Source organism: Canis lupus, chromosome 8, assembly GCF_003254725.2.
Source record: "Canis lupus dingo isolate Sandy chromosome 8, ASM325472v2, whole genome shotgun sequence".
Taxonomy (NCBI): domain Eukaryota; kingdom Metazoa; phylum Chordata; class Mammalia; order Carnivora; family Canidae; genus Canis; species Canis lupus.
The window spans coordinates 67,706,656-67,730,121 of record NC_064250.1 but is presented as its reverse complement, the minus strand read 5'-3'; the positions used below and the strand labels follow the sequence as shown (position 1 = coordinate 67,730,121).

Sequence of the window (23,466 nt, the reverse complement as noted above, 5' to 3'; positions counted from 1 at the left end):
GTTCAAATCCTGGAAAGCAGGCCCTGATTGGCTGACCTTAGGTCATATTGCCCACTCTCTTATTTCCTAGGGGCAGGGAGAGTCAGTATCTGGTCCTTTAGGCTTCTGGGAGGCTTGTTTTGGAATTTCTATCAGAGCTAATTTCCTCCAAAAATCTGAGGAAATCTGCTCTCAGGGAGGGGGACTGGATATGGGACAACTGAGTATATTTAGAATCCACAGCACTCACCATAGGCTGTTATTTTCACTTCCTGGTAGAAGTCCTAGCCAGGTCCCCACTTGGTTCACCCAAGAGATGTTCTCATAATACCTGATGGATTTAAAAACTTGACTTCTGGACTTAGGTCTGAGATGAATAATGTTCTGTCTGAATAATTGGACAGACTGGCATTTTGTTGCCTCTGGCAAGGGATGGAGGAGGAGAAAGAAAACCTGTATTTAATATGCTCCTAGTACATGCAAGGGATTGTACTGTACACTTCACATCCATCCATCTGTTAAAATTATAGCTAAAGTCCTTGGACGTATATGCCATTATTCCCATTTTACAGATGGAAAACTGAGGTTCAGGGTGCTCAAATGGAATTACTCATTGTTTCACTTAGAGTTCTTGGGTGAGCCACCAGAAATTTACCAGAGTTGAATTAAGCCAAAGGCTTGATTGTAAGAGGATGGAGTAGGGGCTGTTGCAGTTGAAGCAAATGATACAGATTTGGAGAAGACAGGAATCAGGAATTCCCTGGAGATACTGTAGCAGAAACCAATGGTTTGGTTTGGAACTAATTAGTTCCAATGGTCTGGAACTAATTTCCCCAAACCTATGTCATTGTGGTGAAGATTTAAATTTTTGGGAGGGAGAGTCTAATTGGTTTAGGTTGGGTGACTTTCCTGGGTGTACAACCTGGGCAGTCTCATATAGCCCTGCCAGTAGAAGAGCTCTACAGTTGGTCTAATGCTCTGCAGCTGCCATATTGAAATTCTTCAGATTTTTTTTTAACAAGATGCCTCACAAATTATGTAGCCAGTTCTGCATTAGTTAGGTAAATACAACACTCTTTGATTGACAGTCCTATCAAGATTGCATGTGATGGTGATTAGGTAATTTTCTAAAGCATTATTGGAAGAATGTCATATGAAGGGAGGATAAATGCCAGGCAGGCAGGTGTGCAGGCAAAAACAATAGATGTTCACTACTGTCTGTACCTTGTCAGCCCAAAATCTCCACATACACTTTTCCCCTCAAATACAATTTTACCTTGCATCATTTCCACCCAAAGTTCAGTAACTGGAAGCACTCAAAAGACTTTGACTTAACCACAAAGGAGGCTGGAAAATAAAATTCTCAGGATTCAGAAATGAGATAGCCAATCACTGCCATGGCCTATTTGCCCATAATCGTAAACTACCCAAAATTATGTACTAGGTATTTTATATTATATATTTTAGAATGAATATCAATGGATGAGAAAGGAATGCATTATACAATGAAAAATATGGAAGAGATAGCAGGTGTGAAAGAAATAGAAATTATGAGAGACATGGGATCCCTGGGTGGCGCAGCGGTTTGGCGCCTGCCTTTGGCCCGGGGCCCGATCCTGGAGACCCGGGATCGAATCCCACGTCGGGCTTCCAGTGCATGGAGCCTGCTTCTCCCTCTGCCTGTGTCTCTGCCTCTCTCTCTCTCTCTCTCTCTCTGTGACTATCATAAATAAATAAAAATTAAAAAAAAAAAGAAATTATGAGAGACATGGAGAGACATGGAATAGAGAATGAGAAGCTTCAACACAAATCTAATCTAATTGGATGCAAATTATTGAAACAAAATATGAAAGAATTTAAGGGTCATAGAAGATAGAAAGTGAAGCTCCAACATATGTCAAGAGGGAGAGACTGGAGTAAAGGACAGCAAGGTGGTATTTAAAACAATAACTGCTGAAAAATTTTTGCCAAGTACAGGAAGACCCATTAAGCTTCACATGTAGACACTTTATAGTGAAACTGCAGAATATCAAGAAGAGAGAAAAATCCTAAGGGCCACCAGGGAATAAAACATAGATCACCTTCAACAGAACAACAATCAGATTGTTATCCAAATTCTCATGAGCAGTATCATATGCCAGAAAGAAATGGAATATCTTTGAAGTTGAGAGATAATAATTATGACCCTATAATTCTATACCAACCCAAACTATAATTTAAGAGCAAGGATGACAAAGATATTTTTAGAAAAATCAGAACATAGAATAGAAATGAATAATGTGGATGCTCTCTAACATAATTATTAAATAAATTACTTAAACAGGAAAAAATATTCCAGAAGGAAGGAGTGAGATGCAAGATAAACAATACTAAAATTTAATGGTAAACACTAGAATGATAGAGTGCATGACTTTTGAGCCGGTAGTGAAAAATAAAAGTAATATAGAAAACTTAATCCATCAAAAGAAATGAAAGGAGAAAAAAAAGGCAAAAAGGAAGCAGGAAGGTAGAAATAAGTCCACATCCATTACTAACCACAATAAATGTACATAGGTTAAACTCACAATTATAAGATAGAGACTTCAGGTTGGATTAAAAATATACAAGTAAGGGGATCCTTGGGTGGCTCAGTGGTTTAGCTCCCTGTGTGGAGCCTGCTTCTCCCTCTGCCTGTGTCTCTGCCTCTGTCTCTCTCTCTTTGTGTCCCTCATGAATAAATAAATAAGATCTTTTAAAAAATCTACAATTATATGATTATTACAATAGACGTATTTAAAGAATCCAGATGCTTGAAAATTAAGAGGTATAGAGAAGATATACTGGGCATTTACTGACCAAAAGGAAGGTAGTATAGTGTTCTTATTAACAGACAAAATAGAATTTAGTATGAGTAGCATTAGAAATATTATTTAAATTAGAGGGTTCTTTCTTTCTTTCTTTTTTCTTTCTTTCTTTTTCTTTCTTTCTTCTTTCTTTCTTTCTTTCTTTCTTTTTCTTTCTTTCTTTTCTTTCTTCTTTCTTCTTTCTTCTTTCTTTCTTTTTTTTTTTTAAAGATTTTATTTATTTATTCATGAGAGACACAGAAAGAGAGGCAGAGACACAGGCAGAGAGAGAAGCAGGCTCCATGCAGGGAGCCTGATGAGGGACTCGATCCCGGGTCTCCAGGATCATGACTGGGGCTGAAGGCAGCGCTACTTCACCTGGGCTGCCCTAGAGAGTTATTTCATATTGATAAAAGAACAACCCACCAAGATGACACAACAATCATTAATTTGTATGTGCCTAACTATATAGCCTCAAAATACCAAGAATAACAACTGTCAAAACAGGAGAGAGTAATTGATAAGATTTGTGATAATGATAAAAGGTTTAATCATCTCCCAGAAATGGATTGATCAGACGAACAAGCAATAAGTACAGATATGTGAAGATAATCTTGATCTGGCTCAAAATATATAAACTTGCTCTTCAGAGAACATACATTGTTTTCAAGCACACATTGAATTTTTATCAGAAAATGATAATATTTTAGACCATTAAGGAAGTCACAACACATTGCAAATAATAGCCATTATTCAAACCATATTCTCTGATCAAAATGAGATAAAATGAATTAGCAATAAAAATAAATTATTTCCCACACATTTGGAAACCGTCAGTAAAAAAAATTCAAACATCTAAAGACTCTGTGAGGAGTCAAAGAGAAAAATCAGAAGGGAAATGATAAAATATGTAGACGTGAATTATAATGAAATCGCTATATACAAAAACCTAGAAGATGCAGATAAAGTCATATTTAGAGGAAAACTAATAGTCTCTAATTTATTACAAAACAAGAGTCCAAAAACACATGAGTTGAGTGTGCAGAACAAGAAACTACAAAAAGAATACCCCCTCCAGTAGTCTCCCGTAAAAAAGACCAGATATAGAAATAGTCAATACAGTTGGATTCATCATTTGATTAAGCTTAAATCCACTGTGCTCTCCAAATTCATCAGAGTTTTGCACTGATTGAAACAGTAGAATTCAATATGGCTGTGATAAGGATTATCATATCGGTGTTTGCCAAATATTTAATGACTGAAATTCTCCAAGGGATATGGTATTTATTTTTATCTTTTTATTTTGAGATAATTTCTAACTTACAGAAAAGTTGCAACATAGAACAAAGAGCCATTTGAGAATAGGTTGCTGATGTTATGTCGCATTACTGTAGAATATTTCAGGGCATAAAGAGAAAAGGATATGATTGTACATAACCACAATACAACTATCAGAATCAGAAAATTATTACTGTTATGTTACTACTATCAATTCATAGACCCCATTCAGTTTTGTTAATGTCCCATATGCCAAAAGGATAACTGGATCATGTCTTGTCTTTAGTTGTCATGTCTCTGTAATGTCCTTAAGGTAGGACTAGTTCCTCAGTGTTTCCTTGACTTTCATGACTTTGACATTTTAGAAGATTATAATTCCATTATTTTGTAAAATGCCTACTAATTTGCTTCTATCTGATGTTTCCTGATGATTAGTTTCAGGGTATGCATCTTTGTCAGGAATGTCACAGAAGCGATGGCTCTGTTCCTCTGGTTTCATACTGCATTAGTTTGTGTAGGCTGTCATAACAAGATACCACAGAATGAGTGGCTTAAACAAGGGATATTTATATTTCACAGTTTTGGAGTCTGGAAGTGCCAGATCAAGGCTCTGGCTAGTTTGGTTTCTGGTGAGAGGTCTCTTCCTGACTTGCAGATGATTGCCTCTTCACTGTGTCTTCACATGGTGGAGATTGAGAGAGAGAGAGAGAGAGAGCACTCTGGTGTCCCTTCCTTTTCTTATAAGGACACAAACTCTATCAGATTAGGACTTCACCCATGACCTCATTTAACTTTTATCCCTTTATTATAAGCACTATCTCCAAATACAATCACATTGGGGGTTAGGCTTTAACATATGGTTTTAGGGTGAGGGGGACACAATCTATTATATGTAGATTCAACATTTGTTCCCTAGTTGAAGTAATTTTACTTGACTTCCTTCCTAAATCCTCTCTACTCAGCAATCCATAACACGTATCAAATGGTATTTGCCCCATTACTAGTTTTGTATCATTGGTGATATCTGTCAATTTCTCCACTATAAAGTTCCTCTTCTTCTTTTGTAATTAATAAGTATTTTGGGGGGAAGGACTCGGAAACTATGTAAATGCCCCACTCTTCATCAAATATTTATTATATGTTTTATTATCTACTGATATTTCTTGGCTGAATTAATTATTACTGTGATGGTTGCCAAATAGTGATTTTCTAATTCTATCATTCCTTGTACATTTATTAGTTGGCATGCTACTTTAAGAAAAAGCTTTCTTTTCTCCTCACTTAGTTTTTTATTTACAGCAGAATAAACTCATGGATTCTATTTTATTCAGTGGATATAATCTATTAGCATCATTATTTTATTGGTTCTCAAATGGTCTCTTATTTGGTCTTTCCACAAAGTAAAAAATGGTACTGGACTTGTTCTTTCACCATAAACAACTACAACACTAGAAAAAGCATATAGAACAACAGTTGCAGATATTTGACAACAGGCAGAGCTGGGTTGTGATCATTGGAAGAAATGAGGCAAACAATACGAACCCCATAATAACCTAAGTTTTCATCCTGGAAGAATTTTATGACCCTGATGCAGGAGAGGGAAACTCAAGCCGAGCACAGCAGATTTGGTGAGGTAAAGCAACAAAAGTCAGTTTATGAAGGACTGAGATGGTTAGAATTGGGGGAGCAGAATACAAGAGAAAAGGTAGCTACTCAGAGAATGATCTCCAGAAATCTTCAGGAGTTTCATAAGTCTTTGATTGAATGCTGATCTACATATACACAGGGCGAGATGCTGTGAGGCTGGGCAGCGAAAACCATGGGAGAAAAAACTACTACTGTGGAGTGCTAAGCCAAAAAAACTACCAGAACACACACAGAACTGTGAGTCATTCAACTTACAATCAACCAGAATGGAGGGACTTTGTCCAATACTGGAGGAATTAACTAGGCATTCCAGAAAGGCCATGCCTTAAGAATAGGGCTACATGAGCCATAGCATTAAATCAACTCTAGACTAATTCTAACAAGTTTTTCTAACAAGTTTGTAGAGGGTAATGCTCATTTGAAAGTGAATTATCTGCCTGCCAGAACAGAATTCAACACTCTTTGATGAAAGAAAACAAAATCCACCCTCTCTACAATGTAACAGTCACAATGTTCAGCATCTAGTTTAAAATTATTAGGTGAAAAAACAGGAAAAATGTGGTCCATAACACAGAGAAAGAAAATTAATAAGGCCAGACTAAAAATTATGTAGATAATGGAATTATGAGGCAAGGACTATATAGCTTTTACAAATATGCTCAAGAATTTAAAGGAAACATCAACATAATGAGAAGAGAAATAGAAACTATAAAAAAGAAGCAAATAGATCTTTTAGACCTCAAAAGTACAATCTACACATTAAAAATCATATTAAAAGTGTATTAGAAACTTCAGGAGAGATGATTGAAGATACAATCATATGAGGAATCCAAAAAGAATAACAAAAATTAAAACACTAGAAAAAAATGAACAGTGTCAGTGACCCATGATACAATAGTACACATCCTAATACCTGTGTAATTGTAGTCTCAGAAAGAGAAGAGAGAGACAATGAGACCAAAAAAATATTTGTGGAAATAAGAATCAAAATTTCCCCAAATTTGGTGAAAAATATGAATCCACATATCAATAATTTCAGTGATTACCAAGTAAGGTAAATAAATAAATAAATACATCAAGTCACATTATAATCAAATTTCTCAAAACCAGTGACAACGATAAAAATCCTAAAAGCCTCCAGAGATAAAAGACATATTACACACAGCCAACAGAGTTAAAAAATGGCCTCTAGCTTCTTTTAGGAATGGTATAATCTAGGTGATACAATAATGATCTTTGTTTTATTTTTTTAAAGTAGGCTCCATGCCAAGTATGGGGCTTGAACTCACAACTGAGATCAAGAGTCACATGCTCTACTGACTCAGCCAGCCAGGTGCCCCTATATTGACATCTTTAAAGTGTTAAAAGAAAAATCCCCAAACCCTGGCCACCTAGAATTTTATATCCAGCAAAAACATCCTTCAAAAGTGAAGGTGAAGTAAGAATATTTTTAAATAGACAAGAGCTGAGATATATATATATTGTCATCAGGAGACCTGTAGTAACTGTAATAAATATTACATCAAATTTTTCAGGTTGAAGGAAAATGATTCTACATGGAAGCACAAATCTACAGAAAAGAATGAAGAGTGTCAGAAATGTCAAAGATGTGAGTGTATATTTATTTGTTCTCATTTACATTTTTAAGAAAAGGTGATTGTTTAATGATTTATTTATTTATTTGAGAGAGAGAGAGAAAGAGAGAGACAGAGAGAAAAGGGAGAGAATCTCAAACAGATTTCGGCTGAGCATGGAGGCCGGTGAAGGGCTTAATCTCATGACCCTTGAGATCATTACCTGAGCCAAAACTGAGTTGGTCACTTAACCGACAGACCACCCAGGTGCCCCTAAAAGATTTTATTTAAACAATAAAAATAACAATATGCTGTGAGACTTGTATATAGAAGTGAAATGTGTGGCAACAATAGCAAGAGAGCTGGAGGAGCTATATTAATATCAGACAAACTAGATGTCAAGAAAAGATATATTACCAAAGATAAGGAGGGATATTTGTAAATTACAAATGGCCAATTTATCAAGAAGCTATAACAGTTTTAAGTGTGTATGTGCACCTAATAATAGGACTTCCAAGTATATAAAGGAAAAATGCAGAGAATCAAAATGAGAAATAGACACATCTTTAAATTTAGTTGAAGATTTTCAACACTCTTCTCTCTCAGTAATTGATAGAATGAAAAATAAATCAGTAAGAAGAAAAAAACCTTGAACAACTCCATCAACCTACTTGACCTAATTGACACTTATAGACTATTCTACACAACTGGAGAAAAGAAAATACATTCTTTTTAAGTGGATCGTTCATCATGATGGCCCATATGCTGGGCTGTAAAATAAGTCTGAATAAGGTCTAAAAAGATTGCAATCAACAGAGTATATTCTCTGACCACAATGACACTAAATGAGAACACAATTATAAAAATAAATCTGGAAAATCTCCAAATATTTGGAAATTAAACAACACACTTTTAAATAACACATAGGTCAAAAAAGAATCATAAAAGAAATTAGATAATATTTTGTATGGAAATAAAATGAAAACAAACATTATGATGTTCATGTTTTTTTTAGATGAAAATGTTTATCTTTTGGGGCACTTGGGTGGCTCAGTTGGTTAAGCATCTGCCTTCAGCTCAGGTCATGATCTTAGGGTTCTGGGATTGAGTTCTCTGTCTGGTTCCCTGCTCGGGAGAGAGTCTACTATTCCCTCTCCCTCTGCCTACTCCCCCTGCTCATGCTCTGTCTCTCTCAAACAAATAAAATCTTTTAAAAAAAGGAAAATGTTTATCTTTTCTTTTCTTTCTTTTTTTTTTTTGAGGGGGAGGGTGGGAGGCACAGAGGGAGAATGAGAGAATCTTAAGCAGGCTCCATGCCCAGCACAGAACCTGACACAGGGCTTGATCTCACAACCATGAGATCACAGCCTGAGCTGAAATCAAGAGTTGGATGCTTAACTGAGCCATCCAGGTGTCCTGAAAATGTTTTAGTTTTTTAAATTTATTTATGATAGTCACACAGAGAGAGAGAGAGGCAGATACATAGGCAGAGGGAGAAGCAGGCTCCATGCACCGGGAGCCCGATGTGGGATTCAATCCTGGGTCTCCAGGATCACACCCCAGGCCAAAGGCAGGCGCTAAACCGCTGCACCACTCAGGGATCCCTGAAAATGTTTATCTTAAAACAGGAAAGCTTTAAAATAGATGATCTATTTTAAATAGATGAGTTCCATCTCAAAAAATTAGGACAAAAAGGGCAATTAAAATGAAAAATAAGTAGAAAGAGGGAAATAAAAGATAAAAGCAACAATCAATGACATAACAAATGGAAAAACAATGAAGAAATTGATGAAACCCAAAGTTTATTTTTCGCAAAATTTAATAGTTTGATAAATATCTGGATTGATCACATAAGGGTGTCTTTGAAAGCTTACTAATATCAAGAATAAAATGGGGGTAGCATTATAGATTCTGCAGACATTAAAAGTATGATAAAGAACTATCATGAAAATTGTTATGGCAATAATTTCAATAACTTAGACCAAGCAGACAAATTCTTTGAAAGACACAACTTATCAAAATAGACACAAGAGAAAGTAGAAAATATTAATAACCTTATATTTATTAAAATTGAATTAGTAGTTAAGACCTTCCCACAACAGAACTTCATGTCCAGATGGTTTGGTAAATTCTATCAAACATCTGATGAAGAAATAATAATACCAATATTATGTTAATTTTTTCAAAAAAATGGAGGAAAAGCTAGCATTCCTTAACTGATGTTGTGATGCCATGATACAAAGATAGTATGAGGAAAGTACAGACTAGTTTACCTCACAAATATTGAGGGGGAAAATCCTTAACAATATACTATCAAATCAAATCTAGAAATATTCACTGTATACTGTTAACATGGAAGTTTGGTTTGGCGTTGAAAAAAATAATCAGTGTAAATCACAATCTTACAGTAAAAAGGAGGAAAATCATATGATTATCTCAATAGATACGTAAAAATGATCTGACAATATTTGCCAAGCATAGATTATAAAACTATCAGAAAGAACAGAAACAAGTTTTCTCAACATGATAAAAAGCATTTTTGAAAAACATTCAGCTGACACCATATTTAACATAAAAGACTAAATGCTTTTCCTGTAAGGTCAGGAAAAAGCAAAAATACCCATCCTCATCATTTCTTTTCACTACCTAGAGTTCCTAGCCAATGCAATAAAGTAAGAAAAAGAAATAAAAGGGATAAAGATGGGAGACAAAAAAATACAACCATCTTTATTTCCAGGTGATATAATTATGGGCTTAGGAAATCCTAAGGGTCTGCAAAAAATGCTACAAAGTAAATAATTTTGCAAGGTTGCTCGATACAAGGTCAATATGCAAAAGTCTACTGTTTTTCTTTCTTTCTTTTTTTTTTAAAAAGATTTATTTATTCATGAGAGACAGAAAGAGAGAGAGAGAGGCGGAGACACAGGCAGAGGGAGAAGCAGGCTCCATGCTGGGAGCCTGATGTGGGACTCGATCCTGGGACTCTAGGATCATGCCCTGGGCTGAAGGCAGGCATTAAACCACTGAGTCACCCAGGGATCCCCTGTTTTTCTGTATACTAGCAAGAATAATTGGCAACATGAAACAGGAATAATTTAACAAAAGTGATACTGACTGAAAAATGACAAAACACTTCTGAAGGAGACTTAAATATATGGAGACATATACTAGATAATGGAGAGAACACTGGAAAACTAGGTGTTGTTAAAATACCTGAAAGGTTTCGTCTCAACACTTCTGTCACTAAAAGTGTGGTGGTTCCCCCCAGCAATTTTTTCAATTCTCTGATAGCAGTTGGGTGTTCAACAACTCAATTCAGTTCTGAAACCCGCTTCTGGAGTTAATGCAGACCCTGTAAGTTAAAGGTGTAGTCCTGTGCTCCTACCTCAGATGCCAGCCACGATAGGGGTCCCCAGGCTACTCACATTTCTGCTTGACTGACTACAAATTTGGGAATTCCCTTGACTTCTCCTCATATGTGATGATTTGCTAGAATGGCCCACAGAACTTAGGAAAACACTTTACTAAAGTTTATTGGTTTGTTATAATGGATACATACAGTTCAGAAACAGTTAAATGGAAAAGATGCATAGGGTGAGGTGTGGGGAGGTATGCAGAGCTTCCATGCCCTCTCCAGGTGTACTACCTTCCTCACACATTAATGTTTTCATCAACCAGAAAGCTCTCCAAATCTCCTTGTTCAAGAGTTTTTATGGAGCTCAATCTCCAGCCTCTCCCCATCCCCCGAGGTCAGTGGGTGGGGCTGGATGTTCCAGCCCTGTAATCACTTGGTCTTTTTGATAACCAGTTCCATCCTGAGGCTAGCTAGGGGGCCCCACCCTGAGTTACTTCATTAGAATAAATTCAGATGTGATCAAAAGGGATTTGTTATAAATACTAAAAGGCATTTCCATCACTCAGGAAATTCCAAGAGTTTAGAAGCTCTGTGCCAGAAATCAGGAATAGAGACCAAATATACTTCTTGTTATATCACAATATCATTTTCACCTAAGTGAACATATAGATTTAATGTAATTCTAGTCAATATATCATTAGGTTTTTGAAAGAAATTGGCAACCCAATTATAAAATTTATATGGAAATAGGGGGATCCCCGGGTGGCTCAGCAGTTTGGCGCCTGCCTTCGGCCTAGGGCGTGATCCTGGAGTCCCGGGGATCGAGTCCCACGTCAGGCTCCCTGCGTGGAGCCTGCTTCTCCCTCTGCCTGTCTCTCTCTCTCTCTCTCTCTCTCTCTGTCTCTCATGAATAAATAAATAAAATCTTAAAAAAAAAAAAAGAATTGACTGCGTCTAACCAAGCTGTAGGGTAAAAACTACTTAAAAAAATTTACATGGAAATACAAAAGACCTAGTATAGCCAAAATAACTTTTTAAAGGCAGAGCAAAAAAAAAAAAAAAAAAAAAAAAAAAAAGGCAGAGCAAATTTGGACAGCCTAAACTACTTAGTTTTAACATTCATATTACAAAACTACAATATTCAAGTCAGTATAAGGTGAAAAATATAGATTAATGGAGCACTCTCATGCATATGGTTAATTGATTTTAAATCAGGGCCAAAGGTAAATTCATGATAGATAATCTTTTCACCAAATGATCCTAGAACAACCAAATATCCAAATGGAAAAAGTAAAGTCTGACTCCATCTCACAACACTTGCAATGTGAACCCCAAATAGATTATGTGCTTTAGCACAAAGTCTGAAATTATAAAACTTGTGAATTAAAAAAAGACAATGTATTTCTGACCTTGGAGTTGGCAGTGGGTGCCTGGAACACAAACAACACAAACAGTAACAGAAAAGTTGATAAAATGAACTCCGAGAAAATGAAAACATTCTGATTTTCAAAAGACACCATTAAGAAAATGGAAAGTATACTACTAATGGCAGAAAATGTTTGCAACACGTGCATTTGGCAAATAACTTTGTACCTAGATTCTCACAACTCAGTAAGAAAAACAGCCCAATACAAATGTGCAAAAATTTCAACAGGCACTATACAAAAAAGCTATATGTATGGCCAATAAGATCCTGAAAAGATGCTTAACACCATTATGCAATAAGAAATTAAAATTAAAACCACAATGAAGTTCTGCTGTATACCTACTAGAATGGATAAAATGAAAAAGATCAAATATAACAAATATTGGAGAGAATGTGGAACAGCCAAGATTCTCATGCTTTGCTGGTGGGAATGTGAAATGGTACAATCATTTTGGAAAACTGCAAAAATGTATTATGAAGTGAAATATAATCTTATTATACAATCTAGGAATTCCATTCCTATGTTTTACCTCAGAGAAAGAAATACATGTATCCACACAAAGGCTTGCATATAAATATTCAAGCAAGCTTCATTCGTAATATCTGGAAACTGGACACAACATAAGTGTTCATCAGGAGGTGAGTGGATAAACCAGTTGTATTTTTCATAAACGGGAAATTACTCAGCACTAAAAATGAACAACTTCCTGACATGCACAGCAACATGAATGAATCCCCAACACTTTATGTTATTCTCATGTTAGAAGGCAGACCCTAAAGAACACATACTGTTTGATTCCACTTAATATGAAGTTCTGCAAAAGGCAAAATTAATACATAGTAACACAAATCAGATAAGTGTTGCCTTGGGGAGGGATGAATTAAGAGAGAGCTTGACAGAATTTGTGGGTTGTGAGAATGTTCTGTATCTTGATTAAAATAGGGGTCACATGGTTATACACGTGCATATATTTGTCAGAACTCATGGCACTGTAATTAAAATAGGTGCATTTTGTTGGATAGAAGTTAAATCAGAATAAAGATAATTTTCAAACTCCACGAAGTTGGTCAATACGTGCCTCTTCAAGTGGGTCCCTGTTCTTGCATGTTCTCCTCATTCCTTGAGCCCTTTGAATTGCAGGCTTGGTCTGAACTTTGCTTTTTTAAAAGATTTTATTTATTTATTCATTCATTCGCGAGAGACAGAGACACAGGCAGGAGGGAGAGGCAGGCTCCATGCAGGGAGCCTAACCTGGGACTCGATCCTGGGACTCCAGGATCACGCCCTGGGCTGAAGGCAGGTGCTAAACTGCTGAGCCACCCAGGGATCCCCTGGTCTGGATTTTCAACTCATCTCAAATCCCTTTCCCGGTAGGACCTCCTCAATTACCCCTGTGTATCATTGACCTTCTTCAAGTTCCCTCTTTTACGACATCGTTTATTTCCTATTATCATTTCCACCTGTCTCACTGCTTTACCTTTCTTTACGGAAGTCCTGTCCCAGCAGGGATGCAAACCTCAGCCTGTCTGGTTCACCTGGCTATTCCTAAAACCCAGAACCATGATTGGCGTGTAGCAGGTGATCAATCTATCTACTGAATAAGTGAGTGGGTGGGTACCCAGGGTCTCATGGCTTGTGATGGCAAAGCCGGGCTTCTTACCCTGGGAGGTCTGACCCTAACATCCATGCTTTTCTAACTGTATATTGACTCTGTCTACTGAAAGGATGGACAAAACACAAACAGACAAACAAGGCCACAAGAACAGGGCTCTCTTTCAAGGAAATATACATTTATAACTTAATAGCCAATGACTTGGCTGACTCTAGCTGGAAGGGTTAAATAACAATGGGCAGAGGGGAAGCCAGTTAAACTTGTTTTCTTCTTCTTTTTTTTTTTAAGTTTTCTTTTTTTTTTTTTCTTTCTTTCTTTTATCTTATTTTATTTTATTTTTTGCAAGAGGCCTAGTTTGCAGTTTGCAGAGCTATCTGCTGGGCTGGCGGGAGAGCTGGAGAGCCGTGAAAAGAAACCAGAGAAGCTTGCTCACAAAAGACTGAAATCCTGGTATCTCTTTTGTTTTCACCCAAGTCTGTGGCCACTGACATTCCTCTTTTACACCACGGGTGGATAATAAGCCCCCTTCTCAGGAATCGAAATGCTCTTATACATTTTAATGTGACCTTAGCGAGCGCTTTTCAGAAATCACAGGCCCATCTGACTACACTTGAGGTTGAATTGAGCTAATGGTATTCACCTCATCTTTAGATGCAAAATTGGAAGGATAAAAAGACCTTGCTGTGAAGAGGGGGGGGGTGTGAAGGGAGGAGGGGTGGGTGGGCTGGGGGGGGGCAGGAGCGGGAGGCAGATTAGAGATACCGCTTAAAAATCTCATGATTGCACGTTGATAACGAAATGTCTCCTCTTTCTGAAATCCCCCATGGGCTTGAGAGATGTCCTTACGCTTTTATTTTTAATGACGGAATCTTTTTATTCTTGGGCTGGGGAAATTTGAATGTTGCTGCATATGTGGCCAGGAGATACATTGACCTTTAGCAAATCTTATTTTTAAAAAAATCAGATGGAACAGTTATTGCCATATTCCAGCCCTGTAAGATGAGAGAGAGAGAGAGAGAAGAGAGAGAGAGCACACTTTCTTCCTTTGTAATCAGACGTGGATTAAATTTATTAAAGATTCTGTGTCTCCTTTTAAATGACTTGCAACTGTCTTTCTGAATTATAAGAAGCTCCTTGGAGACATGGCACCTTTCTGATATCATCTTCGGATCACAGAGAAGTCTTCTGAAATGGGAGGAAACTTGGTTCTTTTCTATTTCCCTTTGGCTAAAACGTGGCTCTCATTCACGTGCCCGATGCGCCAGGGCCCCAAGGAGGTAGGAACAGGGGTGAGGAGGAATGAGAGGGTGGGGGAGCTGGGTGTGGTCAGGAGGGAGGCTGGGAAGGAGCCCCTGCACTCAAATAAAACGCACGTCCCCCCAAGACAGGCTCATTTCCAGTATTGACGTGCCTGCCGTCTGTCAAAGACCTGGTGGATGCTTCCCGCCACCCGGATTCATCTGCCTCCAGGACAGAGGGGCCCGTTGGGCAATCCATCATGGAGCACACCTGGTCTGCCCACAGGAGACAGCAGGTAGGGAGGGGCTGACTGAGCCGCGGTGGGGGGAGCGGATGGCTGGGAGAGCCGGGGCCCCAGGTTGACTGGTGAGGATCCGACTCTCAGACAGGACCTCAGGCCTCTGGGCGTATCTGTCCAAGGGGTGTACATAATTTATCAGCGTGGAAAGGGTGACAGATTGGGATGGTCTGGCCTTTTGACTTTGCAGCTTCTGTCTGTATTTATAGAATTGGATCCTTGGGCCTTCGGGCCACAGCATCTGACTTTAAAATTGGGTGTGCTGACTTAGATACAGGTGGTGAATGGGATTATTATTATGATTTAGAAACTTTTTCGAGACACGAGGATCTTGTTTGCTCCCACGGATTGCAACCATGAAGCCACTTTGGGGAAACACTGCTTCTCAAGAGCCATGGCCCTCTATGTGTCCTCGTTACAGTCATTCCTGTAAATGGGGGATTCTGATGTCCGTTTCAGTTCAAATAGAGTTTCTTATGTGGGCCCCTTTTTGGGAAGAGAAGGCAGCAATCTGGGGCCACCGGGTCAAGAAGCAGAAGAACCGTAGCGGGAGTTTCAATATAACAGGACCTCCTAAAGCCAGAATGTATGAGCTCAAAATTCACTCACCTCAGCCCACTACTGTTTCATTGCCTGAGCTATATGTAGGGAAAACTATAGCTCCAATTTTCCCTTAGCTTGGAATTCATTCATTCATAAGGAGATTCCAGGATGAGAGATGCTTTTTCCTAAAACACTTGGGCATTTGCTATGTCTGTTGAATGAACAGATACATGAATAAATGCATGAGCGAATAACTGAGTGGAGTCTAGGGGGAGTGAACGTCATGCTGGGCCTGGGCATTTCCATAAACGTCGAACACCCGAGAGAATGAGTAACTTTCCGAGTGAGTGAACGGGCGAGCAGGTGAATTTTAGGCTGCAGGGAAAGTGAGCCCAGCAGAGTGGGTGGTTCTTAACTCGAGTCTGAAACGCCTGAGTCAATGCTACTTCCCCAGCATTTGGTGGAGTGTCCCCAGCTTGAGGTAAAGCCACGGGGACAGAATGGTGTGTGAGTGGACGGTCTCCTTTCCCTGGGAAGGAGCCCAGGGCTGGGTGGGAGGGGAGTGGTCGTCACTGATTCCTTCCTGCTGGGGAAGGGGCCGGGTCTCTAAGTTCCTGTGTGGCAGAGCCAAACTTAAAGCAGGGTCTGACTCCAAATCGCGTGCTTGCTCCTCTCTTCTGGGATGTTCTGCTGTCCCCTTTGGAGACTTTGTCCTCAGGGCTTGGCCCTGGTAGAAGGACTGGCTGGCTCCCTGCCTGAACAGCACACCTGTAGAGCTCACCGCCCGGCTGGGTGCTGGGAATCTTCTCCCTACACGAGAGGTCCCGCCCCTGCCCTCCAGGGCCTGAGAGCTTTCTTTCCATTGCGTGCTGAAAGCCCAAGGGGAACTGGCACTGCTTCTCCAACCTTGTCCTGACCAGTCCTCAAAAATGCAATCTTGAATGAGCAGAGGCTGGGGAGGGGCACTTGGTCAATTCCTTGGACCTGGGCCGCCTTGCCTGAAGAATCCTTTGGGGTGGGATGCTCCTGCCTGGGGCCCCCGAGGCTCTGGCCTGGCTCTGCCTGACCCGACCTGGCCACGTTGGAGGGGTGGGGCAGGTGGGGAGCGGGGTGGGGCCCTGCTTAGCTGTGTCATCCGCGGGGGCCGACTTCCCCCACCACAGGAATGCGCTGACGGGCTTGATTTTAGAGTCCCCCAAACCCTCGCTGGCAATTCACGATCCGAATATGTTCCCAGGCTAGGAAGATGATCAATCCTTTGTGCACCACAGTGACTTTTAAATCAGACTTACTGTGGTTGTCTCTGGGGAGATGGAGACCAGCAGGACCATCTTTTGGGCTTTGGAATCAGCTGACCCCTGTCGAGCTCTGTGACCTTGGGCAATCGACTGTCCCTCTCTGAGCCCTTTTTTCTCTCTAGTGAGGGTGCTAAGAACACCTAAGCTGCAGGGCCCTCTAAGGAGCAGAGGTCCCTATGTGGGTGACTGGGTATGTAGTAGAACGGTGCAGCTATTTTTATTTGCAGAATTCTATGTTTAATTATGAAGGGAGAAAAAAGAAGGAAGGAGGAGGTGGAGCAGGAGAAGGAGGTAATGCTCGTTAACACGTCTTGAGTTCTCACTGTGTGCTAGCCTAAGCTTCTTACAAAATGACCTTGTAAAATCCTGAAGTTACGTTACTGTCTCCACTTTCCAGTTCAAGGAATGGCTTTAGCGAGGGGAAGTGGTTTGCTCTAGGTTGCACAGCTAGGTCGCAGCGGTGCTGGATGTCCAATGGCTGCCCCTGCATCTGTCTCCCCCAAAGAAGAGTGTCCATCAAGGAGTGGTCACCCTGCTGAGGACCCTAACTACTGTGGTGCCCCGGGGCCCAGCGGGCAGAGTCAGAGCCTGAACACCCTGGCGTGGCATCCGAGAGGTGCATGGGAGTGCCACCATGTGCACGTGGCTGGGGCTCTTGGCAACCTGTGTGGGTGGGTGGGTGCCAAGGTAGGACGCCAGCAGCCCCGAGATCTTAACGTGCCCTCCGAGAGATTTGACTATCAAAAACAGGCGCGCTGGGAAAACGGCTTCAAACACAGGCCCCCGTGAAGGAAGGTGCTCTCTGTTATTTTGCCATAAATATTTGGAGCAGAAATCACCTTTGAAGATAAAGATTGGGCTAGAAGCAGGGCCCGCCCCCACCGAGTTGCCCATGGTGGGAAATGCTGGCGGGGGTGGTGGTGGGGCAGCGAGCAGCAGGAGGGTAGAGGCTCCGGGCAGACAGGGCGACTGGACGGATTTGGGGACATGCGGTGAAGCACTGGCCACCTTGGCCTCTGGTGGGTGGGGAAGCCGGCCGGACCTAACAGCCCCACGGCGCTGCGGTGACAGTCCTGGGAGAAGCTGGGACCTTGGAGTGGGCTGGACCAGAGTGGCCACTCACCAGCTCCGGCTCTGGTCAAGTCACTTAGCCTTCCTGAACCTTCTTCTTCTCCTTTGTAAAATGGGAAATAAAGTAAATCTCCCCTCGTCGAGGTCAGGTTTTTTTTTTTTTTTTTTTTTTTTTTTTTTTTTTTTTTCCGAGGTCAGGTTTAACAAAGCTAACACACAAAGTATTGGAGGCTCTGTAAGTTCTTTGTAAATGGCTTTATCGAGGTATAATTCGCATGCTGTACAATGTAGCCATTTAAGATTTATAATTTAACGGCTTTTAGTACAGTCACAGGTAAGCATGACCATGAACACCATCCAGTATAGAACATTTCATCCCCTGATCACCTGCTCCCACCTGATTCCTCTTCTCCCAGCTTCTTCCTCTGGCAACCACTCCTCTACTTTCTCTTTATAGATTTCCCTATTCTGGACTTTTTTGTATAAATGGAATCATGGATGTGGTCTTTCGTGGCTGGCTTCTTTCACTCAGTGTCATGTTTTCAAAGTTCGTCCATGCTATAGCCTGTGTCCGCCTTCCGTTCCTCTGTACAGCTGAGTAGTACTCCAGCCTGTGGCTAGAGCGTATTGTATTCACTGTTGTTGTTTCCCCTTTCTGGCTATGATGCATAATGCTTCTGTTAACATTCGTGTGCAAGTTTTTGTGGACCTATGTGTTCATTTCTCTTGGGCGTATACCTAGAAGTAGAATTGTTAGATCGTATGGTAAGTCTTTAATTGTTTGAGGAGCTATTTCCCAAAGCGGCTGCACCATTTTATATTCTTACCAGCAGGATCTGATGGTTCTCCACACAGTACTCGGATGAGTGGCTCTGCACCCCCAGGACATCCAACACTCCCAGGACATCCCATTCTGGGAGATCTGCAAAGCCTGGGGCCTTCAGTGTCCAGCCCCATCCTTGCCCCTCATGGTGTGGGACAAGCTGGAGCCTCCGGCAGCACCTGCCCCACCTCCCTTCTTTCCTTACTCACCTTCTTTATTTATTTTTTTTAAATTTTTTTTATTTATTTATGATAGTCACAGAGAGAGAGAGAGAGAGAGAGAGAGGCAGAGACACAGGCAGAGGGAGAAGCAGGCTCCATGCACCGGGATCCTGACATGGGATTCGATCCCGGGTCTCCAGGATTGCGCCCTGGGCCAAAGGCAGGCGCTAAACCGCTGCGCCACCCAGGGATCCCCCTTACTCACCTTCTTTAAAAACAGATTTTATTTATTTGTTCGAAGGAGAATGAGCAGGGGTGGAAGGAGGAGCAGAGAAGGAGCGAGAGGCAGACTCCCCAATGAATAGGGAGCCCGATGTCAGACCCGATCCCAGGGCCCCGAGATCATGACCTGAGCTGAAGGCAGACGCTTAATAGAATAAGCCACCCAGGTGCCCCCTCCTTACTCACATTTTTGTCTCTGAAGGAGCTACTTTGCTTCTGGGCTTCCCACACCCGCCTGTCCACCTGGTGTGGTCCTTCCCAGGCTCCCACACAGATTCCTATGTCTCCATGGAGCTGTGACCTCCTTGGAGAAGGAACTTCAGTTCCTTCCTTGCTGTGTTCCTCGCGGCCCTGCATGGCCAGCAGTGGGAACCCATGCCAGCTGGTGTCGTGGAGAACAACTGCATTTGGGTTCAGATGACCAGGGTTCTGATCCTGGCGCTGGATGCCTGTGGGCTACCAGACCAGCTCAGCTCCATCCTCACAAAATAACATCCCAAACCAAATAGCAGTGACAACAAAAAAAGGGTAATTACACCTTTCTTGATTGGTCAGGTAGTAACTATTTATCGAATGTGTGAATAAATACGTAAGAGCAATGCATAACGGGTAGAAAAGGTGGAGCTTTGTTATTCCCCAGGGAGCTATAGGTCACCAGATCTTGTGTGTTCCAAGAAATATTTTTCCTTTGTTGCAGCAGCAGTGACCTGTGCGGATGCTATGTATGATACCCATTTTATAGAAGTTAAAACCAAGGCTGTAAGAAAGGCTGCTCAAATCTACAGGAAGAAGTTAGAAGACTTTATGCCAGAGTTGGACATAGTTAGGGAACAGGAAGGCCACGCTTCCCAGAATAATGTCCCTAGAACTTGAGGACCACAAGACACTGTGGGTTAAAAAGTCTCCTAACCTACATGAGATTGAGAAACACTGCAGAGGGTAGCCTCTCCTGGGACCCTCTCACTCAGAGGCTCCCCTACGGACGGTGCTGTGCAGAGGGAGGTGGATGACAGTGTCTCAGACGGCTCCTCTGTGAATTTCCAAAGTGGTCCCTGTCCTCTCTAAGCAAAGGAAGTGGTCTTGGCTGAGAAAGAGCTTGCTTGTTTGGGGATGTGGGTAGGAAGGGGGTCTTTCTGGTGATGCAACCCTTGATTCTGACATACTTTGCACTGGGCAGGATAGACCATCATCCTCCTGAGCCCACGGTTCCTGTGTGCACAGGAGAAGTGACTACAGGAGAAGAACCATCAACGGCCTGCTGGTCGACCTCCTCTCCCTCTCCCTCAAACTCCTCATAGAACTTCTGAGAAGCTGCACCAGCCTTTTACTTGCTCAGGGATATGAGGCTCCATGGTGGTGGCTTGCTTTTGCTTTTTTTTTTTTTTTAATTAAAAAAAGATTATTTTCCTTTATTTTTAATTAAGAAACATTTTTTTTTCCTAGTGGTGGTTTGCTCTTGATTTTACATCCCCCTCTTCTCCTGTCTGCACCCCACCCTAGATGCAACTTCACACAGCTCATTGGATGGAGGACACGAGGCTTCCATTCTGCCTGTGACTCCTGCCAGCTGGGGCTTTGGTGAGAGTCCCTCTTGGTCCCCAAGAATACACCGTGGCTCAGTCGGGCAAAGGGCTCCTCTTAGGAGCAACAGTGTAGAGAGAAGCAGCTCTGATAAACACCTAGTATGTGCCAGGGACACGCACACACACAAGTGTTGACTCCTACCATGCAAGGACTTGGGTCACATTCAGAAGATGAGGGTATTGAGGTCCAGGGACACCGAGGGCCCCCTGCAAGGTCAGACCACAGTGGGGTCGGGATCAGAATGAGGGCTTGCCGTCGGTGGAGGCTGTGGCCACTACACTACCCTGTGCCACTGTGACCAAGTGCGACCTTCTACAACCTCTGCTCTGTCGTGGCCAGCGACACGGCTATAGGGAAGGGCCTGCCCACTGGACGCAGATATCACTCTGTTCCTTGAAAGAAAAGCAACAGCCTCGCTGACCTACTGGTTAAATGCACGTCCTGCAGAGTGTGCAGGAGCTCCGGAGAGGACGCGGCTTCACAGCCCCCCACCCTCTGGACTGTCCGAATAGCTACTTGCTTCCGTTCCCCGACGAGCCAATAAATCAATGACCTTCCAAAGGCACAGAAGTGTTTCCTCCTCTGCCCCACTGGTAAAGTAATCATCACTGAAGATAACTTTTTTTTTTCGTTGTTGTTATCTGTCTTGATTTCTCATCCATTCACAAGACATCGCAGGAGATAATTATTATGGTAAAATATCCATAACATAATATTTATCATTGTAACCATTCCTGAGTATACAATTGGGTCACATTCAACCGTGTCACACCGTCATGTGACCATCACCACTATCTGTCCCTGAAGCTTCTTCACCATCCCAGATAGAAACCTGGCACTTGTGAATATAATTGCACCCCCGTCACCCCCACCCTGGCCCCCAGCCCCAGGGAAAGTTCTTATATACCAAATGCTTCCTCCCCCACCTGCCCCCAAGCACTATCTCTTTTTGGGAATATTTTTAAAACAAATAGCACAGCACATGTCCATCCCGGCCAAGCACAGGGAACTGTTGAGGTTCTGGTTTTGGAAACCTAATGAGGAGAAAGGGAACTACGAACCAAGGATTCCCAAAGACAGGTACCAGGGCGGCTTGAGTTACCTTCCTTCTGGAGGGTGGGGCCTGCCCGGGGACATGGAAAGCTGGATCCAGATTTGTTTTTGAAATGTCTGGGCTGGGCCCGGCCTCCTGGCTCTGCTGGCCGCAGCTGGGCGGCCTGTCTCCCCTTGCCACACAGACCGTGAACTATTTTCTCTCGTGCTCTATTCCAGCTGCCTCCCCAGCCCCGGCCCCAGCCCCCGCTTAGGCCAGCAGCTCCCTTTCCCCATGCCCAGTGTGGGCCTTGGGTGGCAGGAGGCAGCACTGTGGGGCTGGGGCAGGTCCGAGGGTGGGTTTTTCTGTTTTGATCCCAAGCTGCAGTTTGGCCAGAAATGAAGAAAAAGAGGAAACAAAAGACACAAGACACTGATTTCTGGCCTCCAGCATCAACAAAGGGGGAAAGGAAAGTAATGGGCACATTAGCATCAGCCTTGGACCTGGAACTTCTAACTTCCATCCGTGTCACCCCAGACAGGAGCTTCAAATCCTTCAGACTGAGTTCCCCACTTGGTAAGAGAAGGTAACTTGAGCATTACATCTTACATTTCATCATTCTGTAGCAGGAACACCATGTCATGGGCCTTGGCGGTGTTAGTCTTTTGAATGTCTTTGCACATTTTGTCCTGAAAACTTCTACTCATCCCGCAAAACCCAGCATACATAGCCCTTTCTCTGTGAGGTCTACGCAGAGGACCCTAGAAGTTAATCGCTCCCATCTTTGTTCTATTTCAGTACCTCATATGCTTTTCTGTATAATTTATAGCCCCGTCCTATAATTTATATTTTTACTCCTCTGTTGGGCTGAGCTCCTCAAGGGCAAGGATGTTGCTGAGTCATTCTGGCGTCCACACACAAAATGTGTTGGATAAACACGAGGTCTTCTTTGCATTCTGGTGATCCTGAGGTCCGTTTCCTCTCTGCTGGGACCCACCTCCATCTGCTGGAAGTCCTGAAGAAGTGCTTAGAGCCCCACTATTTGGGGGACCTTGGAGGGAGGGCCTAGGGTCCTGACTGGTTATAGGAGTCAGAAGGAGTCCTGCTGGGGAGTGAGAGAGGGGAGAGCCTGTCTTCTTCCAGAGTTTGGGGGAGCTGCTGTGGGACACCTGAGTGGGGCCTGGCAGTTGGGCTCTGGAGGTCACTTGCTGGCGCTGCCTCGCTCCTCTTTACTACCTGGCTTGGCCCAACCTCTCGGATCTGTTGCTAAAAAAATAATTATTTGCTTAAAACATGTGAAGTGCCCCTGTAATTTTAATTGGTTTAATTTAAATTTTAAACGACGGATCTTCAACCTCTAATCACTTTGAAACTGAAGTGCTTTTCACCAAATGTGAAGTGCTGTAGGGTTGGAGATGATTATGTGTAGTTTAGAGTGAG

At 42.0% G+C, this 23,466-nt stretch overlaps 1 long non-coding RNA gene across 1 annotated transcript; it reads left to right on the top strand.

The window, feature by feature from the left end:
- The first annotated feature begins 14,017 nt into the window (after nucleotides 1-14,017).
- On the top strand, nucleotides 14,018-15,227 carry LOC112657992 (uncharacterized). The gene is made up of 3 exons (XR_003135426.3): nucleotides 14,018-14,144; nucleotides 14,822-14,971; nucleotides 15,079-15,227. It is a non-coding gene; the product is annotated as an uncharacterized LOC112657992 (long non-coding RNA).
- Nucleotides 15,228-23,466: the final 8,239 nt, after the last annotated feature.